This window comes from Poecilia reticulata, linkage group LG1 (assembly GCF_000633615.1).
Source record: "Poecilia reticulata strain Guanapo linkage group LG1, Guppy_female_1.0+MT, whole genome shotgun sequence".
Lineage (NCBI taxonomy): Eukaryota > Metazoa > Chordata > Actinopteri > Cyprinodontiformes > Poeciliidae > Poecilia > Poecilia reticulata.
This window is the reverse complement of record NC_024331.1, coordinates 16,495,721-16,513,766: the sequence shown is the minus strand read 5'-3', so window position 1 is coordinate 16,513,766 and position 18,046 is coordinate 16,495,721. Positions and strand designations below refer to the sequence as shown.

Below are 18,046 nucleotides of genomic sequence, written 5' to 3'. Positions count from 1 at the left end.
CTGTATGCAATGACATCATTAAGCATATTACCGGTTACTGAGATGCTCGCAGGGTAAACAGGTTGAAGGACGAGGTTTCGAAAACCCACATCAAAGGAGTAGGTGTGTTACAAGTCCAGGAAATTACAGTGCACGACGTGTGTGACAGCTTGCTTCCCTGCCAAAAAAGTCTCCCATATAAACCTCTTCAAAGAAGGATGAGAGAACGCTCAAAGTATCTAAACAATTCCTGTTGTTTGTTCAGATCATCAGACCTGCGGTTACCTTGTGAGTCCAGTTTGGACTAAAACTGAGTAAGTGCGCCATGTTTGGATTCAACACACAAATCTTTCACTTTTGGGGAGATGACAGTGGACGGCTTGTGACCCTGGAGCTGTGATAGCTACGCCTGGTAGCAGCAGGGGAAGGGCTTCAGACACACATTCTTTAAGCAGCCTCAAAAGAGGAAAAAAAAAAAGGTTGCTTTTTTTTGTGTGTCCATTTTGGAATGCAAAAGATATTTCAGTCAAGAGCGCTAGAGCAAAAGCCTGTGGTTGTGTGGGTGAAATTCGGGATTGCATCCAATTCTCAAAGCCTTGAAATACATATGCCACACAATGTTAAAGCGTTCGTTTTCACAATTTACAATGCATCAACATTGCGCTTTATGCAGGCCCAAGGTGATTATTTGCCCAGAGGTCTAGTTTCAGCTATTTCAGGTTACTTGAGGCCACCCCGTGATGCCGCCTCACTAAGTGATTCTTGAACGTGTCAAACCACAATCCTCCCCCCACCCCCTTCCCGCCCTCCGCCTCGGCCCAGAAAACACCGACTGTTTAGACTTCAAATATCTAACACAGATTGACCAGAAAGCACGAGCTACAAAGAGCAACTCATGACCGGACTGAGAGGAAAAAATAAACCATCTGGTATTCATGTCGCTTTTGTACACTCGTCTCTGTTCTCCATCGCTCATCGTTCCCACATTTCGGCGTTAAAATGAATGAGGGAGGTCTGCTTCACATACAACTGCAACCATCACTTACATTCACAAAGCATAAATCACGCTCTGTACAAGATAAATTTTTGCAAGCGAGAGCACCTGGAGCAAAAAAAAAAAAAAAAAAAAAAGGGCTCTCCAGATCATGCATTAACCGCATCGCCTGCTCTGCACATACAGAGCATGAACTTACTGTCTGCAGCTCAGATAGAAAAGAGAATGCACCAATTTCTTCTTTTTCGAAAAAGTTGTGAAAAACCTAAGCCGAGCGGCTTCGCCACAAGGGCCCCACTGATGTATCTTAAAAGGCCGACTTCTTAGTTTGCATTTGATTGTGCGGCTTTTTAGCAGCTGGTAACGGGTAGGAACTGCAAAAGGGAAAAGACAGGACGAGCTCCTGGGCCTTTAGAAGTCTTGTCAAAAGCCTTTCCTTTTTCTCTGCTTTGTCCCGACGATATTCATCTTGCCAGCTGAAAAAGTGAAGACGGCAAAAACTTTGGGCTTGAAAAGAACTTTTCAACTTCTAAGAGACAACCTCGCAACAGGATAGAGCATTTGAGAAAAAGAAAAAAAAGGGAAAGAGTAAAAGAGAAAAAAAACCTTGAAACAGTTGGAACGGAAAGGACTTCCAATCTGAGAGGCACGTTAGAGAATCAGAAAGCGTGTTTTCAAAATGGAGCAGAGATGAATGCGACATCGTCTTCGCGGTGAAAAGATGAACCAGTCGCACGTCGGGTGTGCTGATTGTGCCGTACTTTGCCTGCTTGTACAGGTGCATTTTAATAAATGTGACTCTGAAAGAATAATTTATTCCCTTCACTCAATTGAAAAAGTTTAACTCATTTTATAGATTTCTGACAACTTTTAACTGTATATTCCTTTAAATCCTTCTGATTGGACAGCTGATGAAAACCCCAAATCCAGTTTCACAGAAAATCGGAACAGTATAAGAAGCAAGGAAGAATATTTTTGATATAGAGATGTTATGTTTTGACCTACAGAATCACTAAAGGGATGATTTGACTGCTGACTTGACTGCTGACAAGCAGACAGTCAATGACACACCCAATAGAAAGACAGTAAAGACCCACAATGTTTCTAAATACACGGTGGGAAGTATTTTCGCAAGTTTTATGTTAAAGGAGAGCTGGTCTATGCCACCTGGTGGCAGAAAGGAAAAGCTATTAATGACTAATACCAGATACCCAAGGAGGAAAGTATTTAAAAACTAGGGGTGCACCAACTTATCGGTGCCGATTTCCTTAATTTTGGGAGATCGCTGATGGGCCGATTATACATACGAAGCTGATCTTATCCATTGATCTTTTCTAGCTTGGCAAAGGTCTAAGAATCAACCACTGTCCTCTTTTGCTCTCTGGTAAGAAAGGGTTTGACTGACAGACTGGCCCTCCATCTTATGTCTGCATGTTTACTATCAACAATACTGACCCCACTGTTGCCAACTCAACAACTTTCTTGCTATATTGAGTAACATTTCAACATTTCAGACAAAAAAAATTGGAATAGGCCAAAATTGGGATCGGCAGGTTAAGCTTTTTGAAAGATCAGTAATCTGCAATCGGCCAGAAAACTGCAATCGGTTCAGCCCTATTAAAAATCCTTGACCTACTGCAAAGAATGTGCAGGAAGGCTTGGTAGCAGCAGCCAATGAGGTTTCATGTTGAATTTGATAAAGGATTGATGCATGCCTGACCTTCAAGATGTTTACTAATGCTGATGTAAAGACAGGAGCGAAGGCAGCTCCAGTTGGCTCACACCTTTATAAACAGAGCAAGTACGTTTCAGAATGCTTCTCTGAAGAACGTCGAATCGAAACTGAAACTTTTTGGTCTCTGAAACTGTAATATGTCTGAAGACGAGAGAATGAAGCACAGGCTGAAACACCAACAGTGAAGTACGGTGGTTTGTTGATGCTGTGGGCTTACCCTGCTCTCTCTGGCACTGCTTTTCCACCAAGAGGGTCCTTGGTTTGAATCCTGACCTGGTGGTCTTTCTGCATGGAGTTTGTAGTTCTCCCTCTGATTGTGTGGGTTCTTTCTCGGTACTCTGCCCACAAGTCGGAAGGCCAGTTACGTTAACTGGTCTCTCCAAATTGTCTGTAGGTGTGAGTTAGAGCTTGAGGTCCTGTGTGTCTCTGTGTTGGGAGTTAAACATGACAAATAACTGGAGAAAGTTACCTGCGATGCTGCAACTGTAGGCAGTTTGGCAATGGATGAGTTTCTCAATAAACTGTTAAAACTAATTAAGTTAATAAATTAACCTTAAATCGGCTTGGTACATCCTTTTGAACGTATGCCGTTATTATTTTTCCATGGTGAGGATGTGTTTGTGTTGCCTGCAACGAATTAATACATTTTAGACTAAATTTCACTTCAACTGTTTAATAAAGCTACAACCGCATTTACTTTGTCAAAAACATCACTGAGACCTTATAAAAATGTGCGGAGCAAAAAAAAAAAACCCCAAAAACTTTAATTCAACAACTTTTTACCTCAGCTCGGCTCGTCTCTCCAAAGAGAGCTGACTTCATCACCTCACCTCAGGAGTTTGATGAAAATGAGCGCTAAGCTCTCGGATGTCTTCCTTTTGCTCAATGGCAAAATGAATAAATAATATTCCTCCCTTTAATCGACGCACTCAGCGATAACAAAGAGACTTTGAGACACTTTGAGGACACCTAACGATCAGAAGCGTCAGGAGGTGTTCTTCGTTTTCTGTGATGGACAGACAGATCAAAAAACAAGCCCCCTTAAAACGCTTTTACCCACTTTAGAAAATAATCTCTCCCCCCCCCCACCCCCCTTTCAAGCACAAAAGTGGAAAGAAGAGAATAGTTTGTTTCATCTTCACTCTCTTCTCCGATTTCAAAGTTATTTTGCCCGTGATGAAGCGCTCTGTATTGACGACTTCGAAGGTACCGCGTCTCTTGATGGAAGTGACATTTTATCTATATATAGTGTTAGAGAGCGCTTCAATTTAACTTTGTGTGGCGCGGAGCACGCCTGCGTTGATGTGGCTGACAGCTGGCGGTTGAAAGACATGGGGAAGGTACAGAAGATTCAAATGAAGCTTTGCGGTAACAACGGGGCTTGATGTATGCTAATCAATCGATGGAATAGAAAATATTCTTTTGTGATGGAGGGAGAGGGAAGGGGGGAGGGTGAGGTTGTAAAGTGAGTGATGGAAACTTGTCAGACACAACTCACGGCGATATCAAAAAAAGTCACAAAGTTTGCTGCGCTGCACAAGAGCCTAAATCGCATGTGGTATATGCTACAAAAGGCTCGACTTGAAAAGGATTGTATTTGATATAAAGGAAAAGAAATTGGGGCAATTCTCCATATGGTGTGGAAGCACGATAGGTTCTTTTTTTTTTGACAAGGAGGGAGCAAGATTTGTGTGTGTGTGTGACACCTACAGTGAATTCCTCAGAAAAGTCTCAGTCTGGGTCTGTCTGAGCCTTTGCAATCCTTCAAAGGAAGCAGGCCACAGAATGTTGAATTTACATGACAAAAGACACCCAACTGTCTCAGCCGGTTAAGGTAAAACATACGATCAAACAAACATGTCGGATCAAACATATCGAACACTAATATTAATTAAACTAGAGTGGAGAACAAAAAATGTTCTGTAAGGTCTTAAAAATAAGGTGAAATTATTGTTTTACCACATCTTTAGTACAGTGCCTCGCAAAGGTAGCCTCATCCTTTGAATATTTTCATAACTTCTCACATTGCAAGCACAAATTCAGATGCATTTTACTTGGAATTCACGTGATAGACCAACACAAAGATGCACACGAAGTCACAAGAAAACCTGGTTTTCACAAATGGAAGCCCAGAAATATGGCATTCTGCAAATGTTTCAACAATTTCGTGGAGAGGATTAGAGAACAAACAGCATCACTAAGGCCAATAAACAAAGCAATTATGTCAAGGAGAATATTAGCAGGAGACTTAGCAGAGTTAAGACAACAGTCTGAGCTTTGGACATCTCACAGAACCCTGATCAATTCATCATCTGAGAACATAATGAGAATTACAAAGCTGTAATATCTACAATGGACTTCCACTCAAACTGACTCCCCAGTCAAGACAGGCGTGGTTTGATAGAGGCATTGTCCACAATGAACTGTAGCTACTACTCTGAAGGAAATACTGCATTTTGCAAATGCACACAAGGACAAATATCTTAATTTATGTCCTGTCAGATGAATCTAAAGTGGAACAGTTTGGCGATAATGACCTCCACTTTTGTAAGCCTGGGAACCCCCCCAGAAACTGGTGCACCTCATGAAACAGATGGTGTCATGAGAAAAGAACATCATGTGGAAATACTGACACAACATCTAAAGCTTGGGTACAAATGGACATCGACCCTAAGCATTCAGCCAAAGTGGTTATAAAGGTGATCAAAGACAATAAAGTCAATGTTTTGCAATGGCCAGTCACAAAGCTATGATCTTAATCCTATAAAGAATTTGTGAGTAGACCTGAAAAGGTGTGAAACCCTAACCCAGGCATTTTACAAACCTGACACAGTTTCACCAGTTCTGTCCGACTTTGGTTTGGTTTGAATTAACTTTGGTCGGCGAGAGAAAAAGTTGCGTGTGTCGTTTTATTCGGCGTATGTAAACTTCTGGTTTCAGTTGTAACTCTGGAGGAGATGCAAAGATCCACGAGGTCAGGTTGGAGAATCAAACAACAGAACAACTGTCCCCCCCACCAAACCTGGCTTCTACAGCTTAGTGACAAAAAAACAGCTATTAGTAAAAGAAAGTCATTAAAAAGCTGTTTGTTATGGTGCTCAGGCGAGATGTAACTTTTTGGGTCATATGCAAAACCCAATATGTGGCAGGAAACCAACAATGCACATGACCCAAACCAAATGGATCCCCATAGTAGAGGCAGCATCATGCTGTGACCAAGTTTTTCCCTCTACTCCTGGAACAGCAAACCCAGAGCGAAAGAGGAACGACTCGGATCAAATTACATTTGCCACTTATGTTTAAGTCCAGACTGAAATGCAACAGAGTTGAAAATTAGTGTTCACAGATTCTTTCCATCCAAAATGCATGAGCTTGAGCAACGCTGAGAAAAGAATGTGCGAAGGTGTTAAAGACCGGCTCCAAAAGACTTCCAGCTGCATCGGGGTGATTTAAGGTTCCACTAAGCATTCATTTTGGGCTGAAGCTCCCTCTGATTTTTATTTGTCCATTTGAAAAACTGCATACTTCCCCTTTATAACTATGCGATACTTAGTGTTGGTCTGCCACATAAAATCCCACTAAGACACATTGAAGTTTGTGTTGGTAACGTGACACAAAGTGGAAAGGTCAGAGCGCTCTGAACACTGATGCGGGGCTTTGTAGCTCACCTTTAAGATGCTGTGTAGGAGAGTTTGTGTACAACCACATCAACTCAGCTGCTGTTGTTCATTTCAGCTTTCACTTCCCCCTCCTGACTTTTTTTTTTTAAATGCAGTAAAAAGAATTTGCTCCAGATGTGAATCCCTGTGAATTTCCAGGAAATGCACACAGATCTGTTGGTGTACTTACAGAATATGTGCCTCATGCGTGAAAAAAACACAAGGTCACCATGACATGGGCTGGAAAATGTCGGGAGAACGCCGCTGACGATGCGTCACCCTTGCTTTGAACGTTTTAATGTGGCCTGATCAACAGTATTTCTGGGAAATATGCCACATAGATGATATTGCATGTGATTGAATCATGTGCTCTGTGTGTTTGCCCAAATAGATGCTCATGATGTCAAAAAGATTTCAAGCCAGTGGAAGAGATTAAGGAGCCACGCTGGTCTTTATTGTTCAGCCCGAGGGTCACAAACGCTCTTCGAAATGCAACAATAAATCCTTACATTCTAATAATTAGGTCACAGTCATAAGGACAAAATAAATGTGCTGGTACACACTCCTACATTCGCACAAAGACTATAAAACGATTACCATCAGGATATTTATTCAAATCAAGACATCAAACACATTCTTTCTTCTTTTTTTTTTATCTGGCAGATCACAGAAGTTACTGTCGGGGGAGAAAGGCGCCTTCCGATCAGCTCGGCGTCCAGCGCGCCCCACGAACAAGGCCTGCGCTTTCAGCCCGACTCTCCCACCCTCTTTCATCATTTACAGAGGAAGCGTGCCGCGCCAGCGTCTGTCCTTCGCGAGAACAAGGACGCTCACAGTTTGCTTGACAATGGACAGTGGGGCTCGAGGTGGCAATGGACACTTTGCGATGAGCGATGTTGCTGACATCAGGGGCTTGGCGCTGCCAGGCACGGAGTGCAGGGTGAAAGGGTCAAGATTAGAGGGCAGGCGGGGAGTCGAGAGTTCGGGCAACATGGATATAAAAGACATAGAGGCTTGTTAGCAAAAGAATGTACATTCATGCACATAAAAAAAAGGACAAAAGCAGAAGCTTTGAACTGCTGCGATGCATCCGATAAAAACAGTCACAGGACTTGTAAGCGCTGCATAATCCAGAATATTTTCTGAACCCACAGCCCTGATTACAGATGAATGTGTCACGCTACTCAACTCCCCCTGCACAAAGCAAGTATTCCCTCACACTGCATTATTTACTTTATAGCCTACAGTTCTCCACACATTCACAAGTTTTATTACTTTTACTTCCACGTATTCTGACAGATTTAGATGTGCACCAGGCCTACATTCTAATATCACAACCTGCTGTATATTAGGACAACAGGGCTTTCAAACCTTTGTCAATTTTATAATTGTGATTGACAGAAGTTATTGTTGTTAGTAACACAATATAGCTTTACAGGATTATACCAAACACAGGCAATAACCTAATGCAACGTCAGACATATTCATATTAGCACCTGTTTAAACTCAGTCCCCCTAGTGGCTTATTAGATGTAATTGTGCCCCTTTAAAAGGATTTCAGTCAGGTTGTAGCTATTGTTTTGCAAATATGGAAAAAGAAAGATCATGCAAATATAACTTACCTTTTATCAGAGGTTTGGTTTGGACTTTTAAAAGACACAAAATTTGGCAATGGGGGCAAATTGTGTCATCCTTTCTTTGTGTTTTGTACCTTTAAAATGAATAAACAAAAACGGCTTCTCTCTTCTTTAAGAAGGTTTACGATAAGGGCAAGTTCAAAGTGGCTGTACAAATATACGCAAAGTTGAGCAATCTGTTGCATTTGACAGCATCTTGAACAGTATTTCCTGCATCTGTAATTCCCCAAAACATTGTTAAGTGTTATCCTGGGTCTGATGATATGAGATTAATGTCACTCACACTTTACGCTTTGGCTTGACAACATTATTGGCAATGAAATTATGCCATTAATAATAAATAATAATAAAGCTTTTACTTCCTGGTTTACATTTCTCTTCTTTTTTAATCTTACCTGCCAATTCTATTTTTTTTTTTATTGGATTAACCTAAAAAGAGAAGAATATGCTGAGGATTCTAAGATAGTGGAGCAACGTTGAATCCAACAGAAAATGAAAGGATTAAAAGTTTATCTGAATTCATGCAACAAAGTTTATGGTCGTAACATTTATCTGATTTTTGTTAAACTAAAAACAAACCACATCACAGTACATGCTGCTGGATGATTCATTCATGAGCAGGAAACTGTGGGAGTTTTTAGATTTTGATGCATTTAATGAATAGGAAACAGATTTTCAGTACTTGACCAGCCAGAAAACATGCCCCTCGAATACGACAATTAAAACAGTACCAGTTTTGGAAAAAGAGGAATGGATCTGATCGTATTTGCATGTTATAAAGATCAAAGTACATTCGAAATGAGTCGTCCGTCTCTCAAGTCATTGAAAATTGTTTTGGCATCACAGAAATCAAACCCCTGTTTTAATTCCTGACCAGGTGTTCACTGGCATTTTGCTAATTACCAGGTTTTTGAGATCGGAAGGCCTCATTACCATCACCCTAATATTTAGGTCTGGCTGGGCCACTCCAAAAATATTAGCATTACTTCCAATAAAACGAAATGTTTGTGAAACGAATCAATTAATGTAAGACAAAATCTTCCAGAGATATGAATAATTTCAATTTTAACTTCGAAGCTACTGAAGTTTCAATCTTAATATTTAGCTCATTTTTACTGGGATAGTATGTAAATCAACTTACTTTCCCTTTAAAGCGACGCATGTGAACCAACATAAATCACATTTTTCTTAAATTACCGAGAGGATTACAGAGGCTGTCAGATCCTTGCGACCGAGGATTTGGAAGTGATAAATGCTGCATAGATGCGATGGGAATCTTCAGTCCAATATTTCATTCGATGCTCAAGCAATTTCCTCAACTGTACAGCGTCACTCAATGGTGAAAATAAATAAACGACTCGTGTCGTGTGTGTGTACGGAGAACATCCAAAACAGTTTTAATTGTGGCTAATCCTGGACTAAGATTATTTCTAATGGAAAATCTTCAGTGGAGATTCTCAGACTCAGTTTTCATCCAGGATTACTCAATTCCTTCTTTCATCGGCTTAAATCTCAGTGCGGCTAATCATCCATGGTTTGGCTCACCATAATAAAAAAAAAAAAGAAAATATGATACATGCTTAATGTACATATATTTATATGAAGTAAACATATCCTGATATGTTTCCCCACCAACACACACACATGCAGAGAGAAAGAGAGAGAGAAATGGGCTTGTTTATCTTCTGAAATGCTGTAACCTTGCTGGATGCAGCTGACTGCGAATTTCAGATGTGTTCTCTCGCTTCTTTGGAGGAGAACGCGAGGCCGAGGACGCCCATGTAGGTCAAAAACAAATCCTGCGCCTCAAGCTGGGAAGCCAGAAACTTCTTTGAGCATCTGAGAGGAAAAAAAGGGAGAAGGAGCACGGAGTTTCTTCCAGGTGCTGCTTTTCACAGTGGTAATCCTACCACGGCGTGACTGTGATTTCTACAGAAAATCTCTCCGAACAGGACCCAGATGGTGGGAGGTGGAAGCACACGTGTACAGAGAGGAACAGAGAGAGAGAGAGAATGCAGTCATTCACAGATGCACGTATGAAGTGAAAAGCCTGCACAACACTCACAACCAAAAGGTGGGAAGTGACTTGTCAGTCCTGGGTGGTCTCTGCGTGGAGATAAGAGTTTGCCTGAATAAAGCCTGTTGAGTTCGGGACCGTTTCGTTTTGTTCCTCTTTTTGAACACGTGAGGAATGTCTGTGGCAAAGAGCTCACTCCTGTCTAAGTTTAGCATCCATTACAGAGAGCTGCTCTTAATGACAATGAGTCAGAGCTGCAGCTACACAAACCTCGCCGGCTCTATTTTCTGCCCCCATCAGCTGTGTTTGTGGAGGAGTCGTACGTGTTGTTGCGCAGGACGAGCCACCGCTGCTTTTGTTGTGGTGTTGGTTAGCCCCGCAGTGGACTTCGAAGCGAAGAGATAAAAGAGTTAACATCCTGTTTTTTAGCCGATTTCCTCCATAAGGTCTTTATTTAAATGCAAGACGGGCGAAAAAACAACAAAAAAAAAACAACTTATTCTATCTCTCCAAGCCTTCCTCCATCTCTCTCCATTTCTGTTTCATGTGGTTACTGGAACAACAGTGTACTTTCTGAGTGTTGGGCCTTTGATGTTTTCACATTTACCAAGCTGTCTTAAACCAGAGGAGAAAAGAGAAGGGCGAGAAAAGACACAGGAGAGATCCTGTGGTGTGCTTTTTCCATCTCTCTCCCTCACTCACTGGCAAGGCATCTGACATCTTGCGGCAAAAGACAAATTCTGTTTCGCCTGCTAAGTCGTCAGTAAAAGCTTCACAAGACTTTTTTTTCCCCTGTTCTCTCCCTCATTCTTTTTTTGCCCGTTTCTCTTCCTTTTAGCTCTGTCTTTGCTTTTTTTTTTCCATGGATGCGGCATTGTGAGCGCTGTTTGCACAATTTTCAAACAATAACAGTTCAACCCACCACCACCACAGGTTTCCCCTTTTACCAGAGCCCTACAGATGCCAGCATATCCTTCAGAGAGCCTTGAACCGACAACAAACACTAAGCTTTTTTTTACGGCCGAGAGAAAACAGAGGCACTTTTGCGAGCTGATGTGCAATTAAGCTAAATCTATTAGTGTTGTATGTTTCTCTTAGGCGGGAGAGCTGCGGGATTTTCTCACAGCGATGAACATCTTGGACCAGGTGAATGCAGACATTTCATGAAGGAAAATAACTCCCAAGTAAACTGAATTCACATCCTAGTTCTAACAAATTAGCACTAACCCTACACTTTGTTAATTCCCTCGAAAACTGAGATTTATTTTATTATTCCAAGTCCTTAAGCTCTGAAAATCTTCTTTGAATTCACTACGTGTCCCAGAAAAGATGTGTGCACAGGAAATACACCTATCTTAGTTTCCTTTTTAGTCTAAGTAACTAATTTGTTGATCTGCAGTCAGTTGTGTGTGTGTGTGTGTGCGTGTGTGTCTGTTATGTGACGGACCAACACAAAGTAGTGCCCAACTTTGAAGTGGAGGAAATAATACTTTTAAAGTGTTTTAAAAATAAAATCTGAAAAGTGAGATGTACATTTGCATTCAGCTGCTCTGATAGTTTAAAAAAAATACTCCAGAGCAACCAGAAGTAAACCAGTTATTAAATAACTGTAATTTAATCTTAGCATACATATACAGCTGAGTTACAGATGATCAAGGAAAACAGCGCCCAAGTATAAAGTTTCAGAAAGTTTTAGAGAATATTAGACAACAATACTACGCTAACATCTCACAGAGTACCGTCACCTTGTACAGCGTATGAAAACCTATTAGGACATGACTGTCTGACAAGGGAAGAAGCCCAGAGGTCCATTGTAACTCTGGAGGAGCTGCAGAGTGGTAAGTGACCACCTGAGCCGTTGTGGCAAATTTCTTCAGGAATTTGCCACAAGCCATGTAAAGAAAACTGCAGACATGTTGCAGGAAGAAGGTGCTAAAAGCTAAAAGGAAACATTTGACCTACATGCAAAACACTACGTCTGGTGGACCTCTCACACACTGAGTTTATTAGTGTTAGGTCACAATCTCACGGTGGTGGTAGAGTCATCCTTTGGGAATGTCGTTCATGATCAGAAATGTAAATATTGGTCAGAGTGCGTAGGAAGAAAGAGGGAGATAAATACAAGGTAATCCTGGGAGGAAAACTTGTTAGAAGCTGTGAAATGCTTGAGACTGTGGTCGAAGTTCACATTCCAGCCTGAGAACATCGCTAAACACTCAGCCAGATCTGGAAATACAGCGCAAGAGCTTCGATCAAAGCATTATTTACGTTTCATCATCCACTCGACCTAAATCTAATTGAGGTTTTTGTTTTCGGTGAGACTTAAACATTAACGTGCGGCGATGCTCTGCAGACAGTGCGACTCAGCCGTCTCTTCATGTTTAAAGCTTGTAGAGACATCCCAAATAAACTCACAACTGTAACAGCAAACTGCTGCAAGTGAAAGGAGGTTCTATATATATTCTATATATAATTGAGTCACGAGTGCTGAATGCAAAATCCACATACGTAAAACGTATGAAAACGGTGATTCATTTTCGGACAACTTCACAGACATGCACTGTTGTGTTTTTTTAAAGCCATAATCCCCAGAATACGTTTTTGGTTGCAACGTGACGAAATGTGAAAAAAGACTATTATTTGAACAATTATTTTGAACACCCTAACTGCATGTCATCCTATCTACAATCATTAAAAAAAATAAAAGTACAGCCCCGTAACTTTCTTATGCAGCATTTCTTTGCAGGCAAACCACTTCCTTCAGATTATTGTCCGTGATGCAGCCTGGTGCGAGAGCCTGGAGCGCTTTAAAACCAACATCCCTTTAGTCCTCTGTCCATCAGCTTGACAGAGAAGCATCAAATCCCGGTTTCTGTAAACCTCTGTAGTCATCTCGCCATTGCTTCACCTCCTCCTCACCCGTGCTGCTTACACCGAGAGTGAAGGCAGAACATGAAAGAGAGAATCAAACATGAGGCATCAGAGCCGTCACTGGCGCCTGCAGAATGCAAAGTGTTATCAGCTGAACCTGATCCTCTGGTTCTCCGTCCTTCCCACGGGCAAAGTTATCGTTTCAACTCTTGCAGTTGCTTCTCGGCAACCACACGAGCAACAACAATAATCCTGCCTTCACCAACTTCATGGACGGTGTCAAAATGCTGCTTGCCAACTGTGAACACAATCACAAATCGCTGCAATAGAAACAGGAGTTTATTTAACCGAACGCGTCTCAGGACATCACTCGCTGCTCGTTTCATTTTAAAACAATGATCCTCGTCGCAACAGCCCATCTGAGAGGCAACTAGTTGGTAGTTATGCACGGAGAAAGAGGCTTGTGGCAGTTTTGAGACACTAAACACAGTGGCGCTATTGTCACAATAAAGGCGAGGCGTGAGGATGTGGAGAAAGAATACCCAGAAGCCTTGAATACCCCGCTGTCAGTGAAGATGAAAGGACCCCACCAAGCCAAATCACTTTATCAGCCCAAACAGCCTCTCCTATTGTAGGACGCCTCTCAGACGTTGGGTGCTGAGATGTCACACCGCTAATTGAGAGCCACAATAAAGAGCTTGTTTGGACTGCTCCATCGATTGTGCACGGCTACTGTAATCGCCGCAATAATTTGGCTCCTTCAAACATCAAATGGCGTCGTGGAAGCTGCAGGAATTTGCATTGCACCCTTTGATCTGGGGGAAATTTAAACAAAGCAGCTCTTGCTCTGCAAGCGGCAAGAAGGTTTGCGACGCTGCGCCCTGGGCCGCCTGCTTTGCCGCATGTCTCAAACGCCTCTATTGTCGCTGTTATTTTGGCTACAAAAGCAACGGAGCGATACAATTCGCACAATGCAGACAAACTTAACCCAGAGGTGGCCTGAGTGCTTGTTTGTACTTTACACAAGTAAGACGGAGACAGAAATTGTTTTGGTGACCTATCAGCAAACCTTCTTGTTGATGGTGGCGAGCATCTGAAAGGAGAGGAAGTGTTTAGCTCGGCATTTCGGTTGCTTTAGATCCGTATCTTGTCTTTTGGAGCAGCTGAAGTCAGACTTTCCAACTGTCGTTAACAGTAATGTATTTGCCTCTGCAGAGACTTTGTGATAAAAAAGAAAATATATTTCTGACTAGGTGCATCAGAGCTAAATATACGCCACCTATTTCTCAATCAAAATTTCCGTGAGCAATCAAATGAAAAATACATTTCCCTTTTATAAATTTATTCTATTTTTGCTGTTTGGTCACACCAACATGCTTTATATGATCAGATCAATTTCATTATAAAATGAAAATAGCATGAGTAAATATTAAAAAAAGTTTTCAAATGATTTCATTTATAATTAAAAAACAAAAGCTATCTGAATGAGCCTGATTACTGTACACCTAATCAAGAAAACACATAAATACAGCCAAGTCTGACAACATTTAGAAAGATCTAGACCTCATGCCCTGACCTAAAGAACAGATAAGCAACAAAGTCTCTCAACAGTAGGAAACCTTCCCAGCAGTCACCAGCCGACCAAAGTTACTTTTAAATGCTACTTTGAATGCAGAGTTACAAAATATTCCATAGCTGGTGAAAAAGTACACAGAAGTACATCTTATGTCAAAAAAATAAATAAAATTATGATGCCTAAAACTTTGGGGGATTATTTTGTGGACTGATGAGTGCAAAGCAAATCTTTTTGCAAACTGATCTGGTGTAAAACTAACACAGCATTTTAGAAAGTGAATATTAAACCAATAGGAAAACAGGGTAATGATGGTTTATTTGACTGGGGGCAACTTACAGGCAAAAAGTTCTGGAGATCTTGCTGCAATTTTTGGTCTCTACCAGAAAATCCTGAAGGCAAATATTCAGACAATTCAAATCACCAGCAATTCCTCCTCTGAGTGAATGTGGTGAAGTGGTCTAGTGAAAATCCAGAATTGAATGCAACTAAAATAGAATGATATAACCTAGAACAGGCCTGCTCGTGTTCAAGGTCCCTCCATTGTGAATTAAAGCAATTCTGCAAAGAAAAAAGGGACAAAAATCCTTCCTTGGTGGTCTAGCGGCAGTTTAAGAGTTATTAGATAGATATTGGATAATGCTCTAAGGCTGATTTTTTTTAGCAACACAAGGAAAGAATAGTAGGTAGAATATTTGACTTAAGTCGTACAAAACTTGTAGAGACGTGACCCTGGCAGCTTGCAAAGCTAGATGACAGGCTCATCTAGCTGAGAGAATGTTTTTCGAGTGGCCTAGTCAAAGCGCAGATTTAAATCTGTTTGAGATGCTGTGGCGCGACATTAAACAGGCCATATGTCGACGTGTTTCTCTCCAACTACAAACAGGGCATTTCTTTAAGCACCAAAAACAGCAACCACAAAAATCTGCAGTGAAGAGACACACAAATGTCTGCAGTGAAGAGACACACACGTACACACAGGCAGATAAACTCCACCACTAGTTTGGTGCCTCATCTACATTCCTCATCTGCTTCCCAACCAGCTGAACCCACCAAGGAGGACCACTTGACACTCATTTCACATCATTGTCTGCAAACGACCTCATCCTTTCCTCTCCGGGTCTCTGTGGCCCCCTCTAAGCGATCTGTGCGCCCGCTGAGCCTGGTGTGCTGACGTGAAATCAGCAGTAATTAACCTCAGCCCTTTTTTTTTTTTTTTTTTTACATGGGCTGCAGAGCTGGGAGATAATGAAGACATCACATCGTTTTTTTAGAATTTTTTTTTAATTTGCTTTCTTTTCTCTCACCAAGCTTTTGTCATCTTGACTTTCCCCTAATGACTGCCTGACAATGGAATGTAATTGGCCTGCGCCGGCGTAGTGGACCCCTGGTACTGCAGTGCCAAACAGATGAACCTGATAACGCTGTGACGAGGGAACCTTGGGGGGTTTCTTTTGAGTGGAAGATGTGCATACCTTGCTTTGGATGCCTAAACTCCATTTTTTGCTCCTGGAAGCCGAGATACGGAAATATTCTGACAATCCTCCTTCGGCTCCTTTTTGGTCCTGGTCCAACCTTGGAATCCAACTGTAGGCAGTCCTGGAAAACAAACAAAAACAAGATGCATCTTGACATTGTTCCTCTGTTTGAGACAAAGGTATTTGCATAACAGAGTGTTCAGGCAGCTCTCTGAAGCAGTTTTGGAAACTGCGCCATAATCTTGAGTAGAATGATTCAAGTGTCAGTCAATTTCCCCGGAGAAGAAGACGGCTGGAGCCGGTTGAAGCCTTGGATGCAAAAATAGCATGGGAGATGGAGGACACCTCTGCTCTACCCCCACATCTGCCCCCTGGCCCTTTGAAGAGAAATGTCTACATCAAATGCTGAATTATCTATTCAAATGCCTGGAAACAATCTTTGGACAATGACACATCAATCAAACGATCCCTGAACCGGGGGTGGTTGTTTATATAAATGCCGTCCATCTGGGGGGGGGGAGAGAGATCTCGGCAACGTTACATCTCGCTATCTTTGGGGAGATGGCAGAAGAAAAAAAGAAAGAAGTTCATAGAAAAAAAAAAAAACCCTTAAAATTCTGGGTTTTTTTTCTTTCCTCTTCTTAGTTTCTTTTTTTTTTTTCTTTTTCCCTTTTTAAATCCCAGCGTGAATGTGTCGGCGAGCTCGTGGTATGCATCAAGATGAAAAGTGGAGGCCATCCCTTTGAAATCCTCCTCAAGTCAAAATTACCATTTCATTTCAACTCCAGCCAGGAAACGGGAGAGAGCGGGGCCACTGCTAACTGCTTTGGGCATAGCGTTATTTATTGTGTGTAAACTTTGGAAGAACACTGTTGCCTGGGAAAATGCGTTGTGTGGGCGGTGGAAGTGAACAGTTGGAGCAACCACAAAGGGAGAGATCAGGCCTATTTTCTCTGTAGGAGGAACACATAAAAGTGAAAATAATGCCCATTATTACAGGAAAAACAACACCAGTCTGCTTTCGCTCGTAATTTTTCTAACAGCAAAGATCTTACCTCAGAAGCTGAGCAACCCAATAGTTGACCCTATTTAGGTAACTTCATTAGCATTTTCTCTGCTTTTTTAATTAGGAAGCTTTCTGTGGTAAGTGAGCTATTATCTAAGTTGGAGCTGCTTTTTCATGGTGGTTTAGTCCGTTTTGGGGGTTAATTTACTTGTTTTTATTAACCTCTTCGCTGCATGGGGTAACATTACCTAAACTGTACAGTGAATCTATATACTTTTAAAGAGATTTTTTTTTTTGTACGTGGTGTCGTTTAAAGAGTTTATGAGTAGTTACTGTCTCACCCCCGGTAGACTGTTCAACATTTTATATCACCTATGCTTTGAGCAAAGGGTGTATTTAATTTAAACTGTGTCAGACAAATGTGACATTAATGGTTGCTCTTTGGTCTCTCTCTTTTACTATTACACAGAGAGTGAATATGTTGCCAATGTATTTTTTGACTCTTTTTCATATTTTGTCATGTTCCTACCACAGACTAGGATGTGTTTTACTGGGATTTTACTGGACAAGCCATAGCAAACTGGAGCAGATTTAATAACAGCCAGTGTTGCGCTAATGGGCGTAGCACAGACTGATCAAGAACTCATAAAAGTACAACGCATGATTAAGTGGCAGGGTAGGTAAAAGGAAAATGTTTTAAGATCTGAAAAGTCTTTACACATCACCATTTACTGGATTACGCAGTAACTTAAAAGTCTCAACCTCAGCATAAATGCAGAAAAATCACCAAAATTCCAGAGCGGGATAAAATGTAGTCCAGTTCCACATAAAGCATGAAAAACAGTTTCTGTATTTTGACTGCAAGTATGATGTTGATTTCTGACCTCTTCCTGAGTTAAAACAATTGTTGAATATGAATATGAAGTTGTTTTCTTTTTTTGAGGTCTAAAGCACTGCATCTTTGTTTTTATTTTGACCATTTCTTCGTTTTTTTCTGCAAATAGATACAAAATTCTAGCTTGGAATTTTGGAGGCATGTAGTAGTTCATAGAATAAAAGAAAAATGTTCATTTTACTCAAACATATACCTATAAAAT

The 18,046-nt window shown here is 41.2% G+C and overlaps 1 protein-coding gene across 4 annotated transcripts in view; it reads right to left on the bottom strand.

Annotated features, from left to right (window-relative positions):
- Window positions 1-18,046, bottom strand: part of LOC103463737 (axin-2) — a 95,908-nt gene that overhangs the window by 36,882 nt on the left and 40,980 nt on the right. For all 4 annotated transcript variants that reach the window (XR_001776815.1, XM_017305987.1, XM_017305986.1 and 1 more), the window contains exon 5: window positions 15,941-16,064. The gene's annotated coding sequence lies outside the window, so the exon portion shown is untranslated. The remainder of the gene's footprint in view (window positions 1-15,940; window positions 16,065-18,046) is intronic.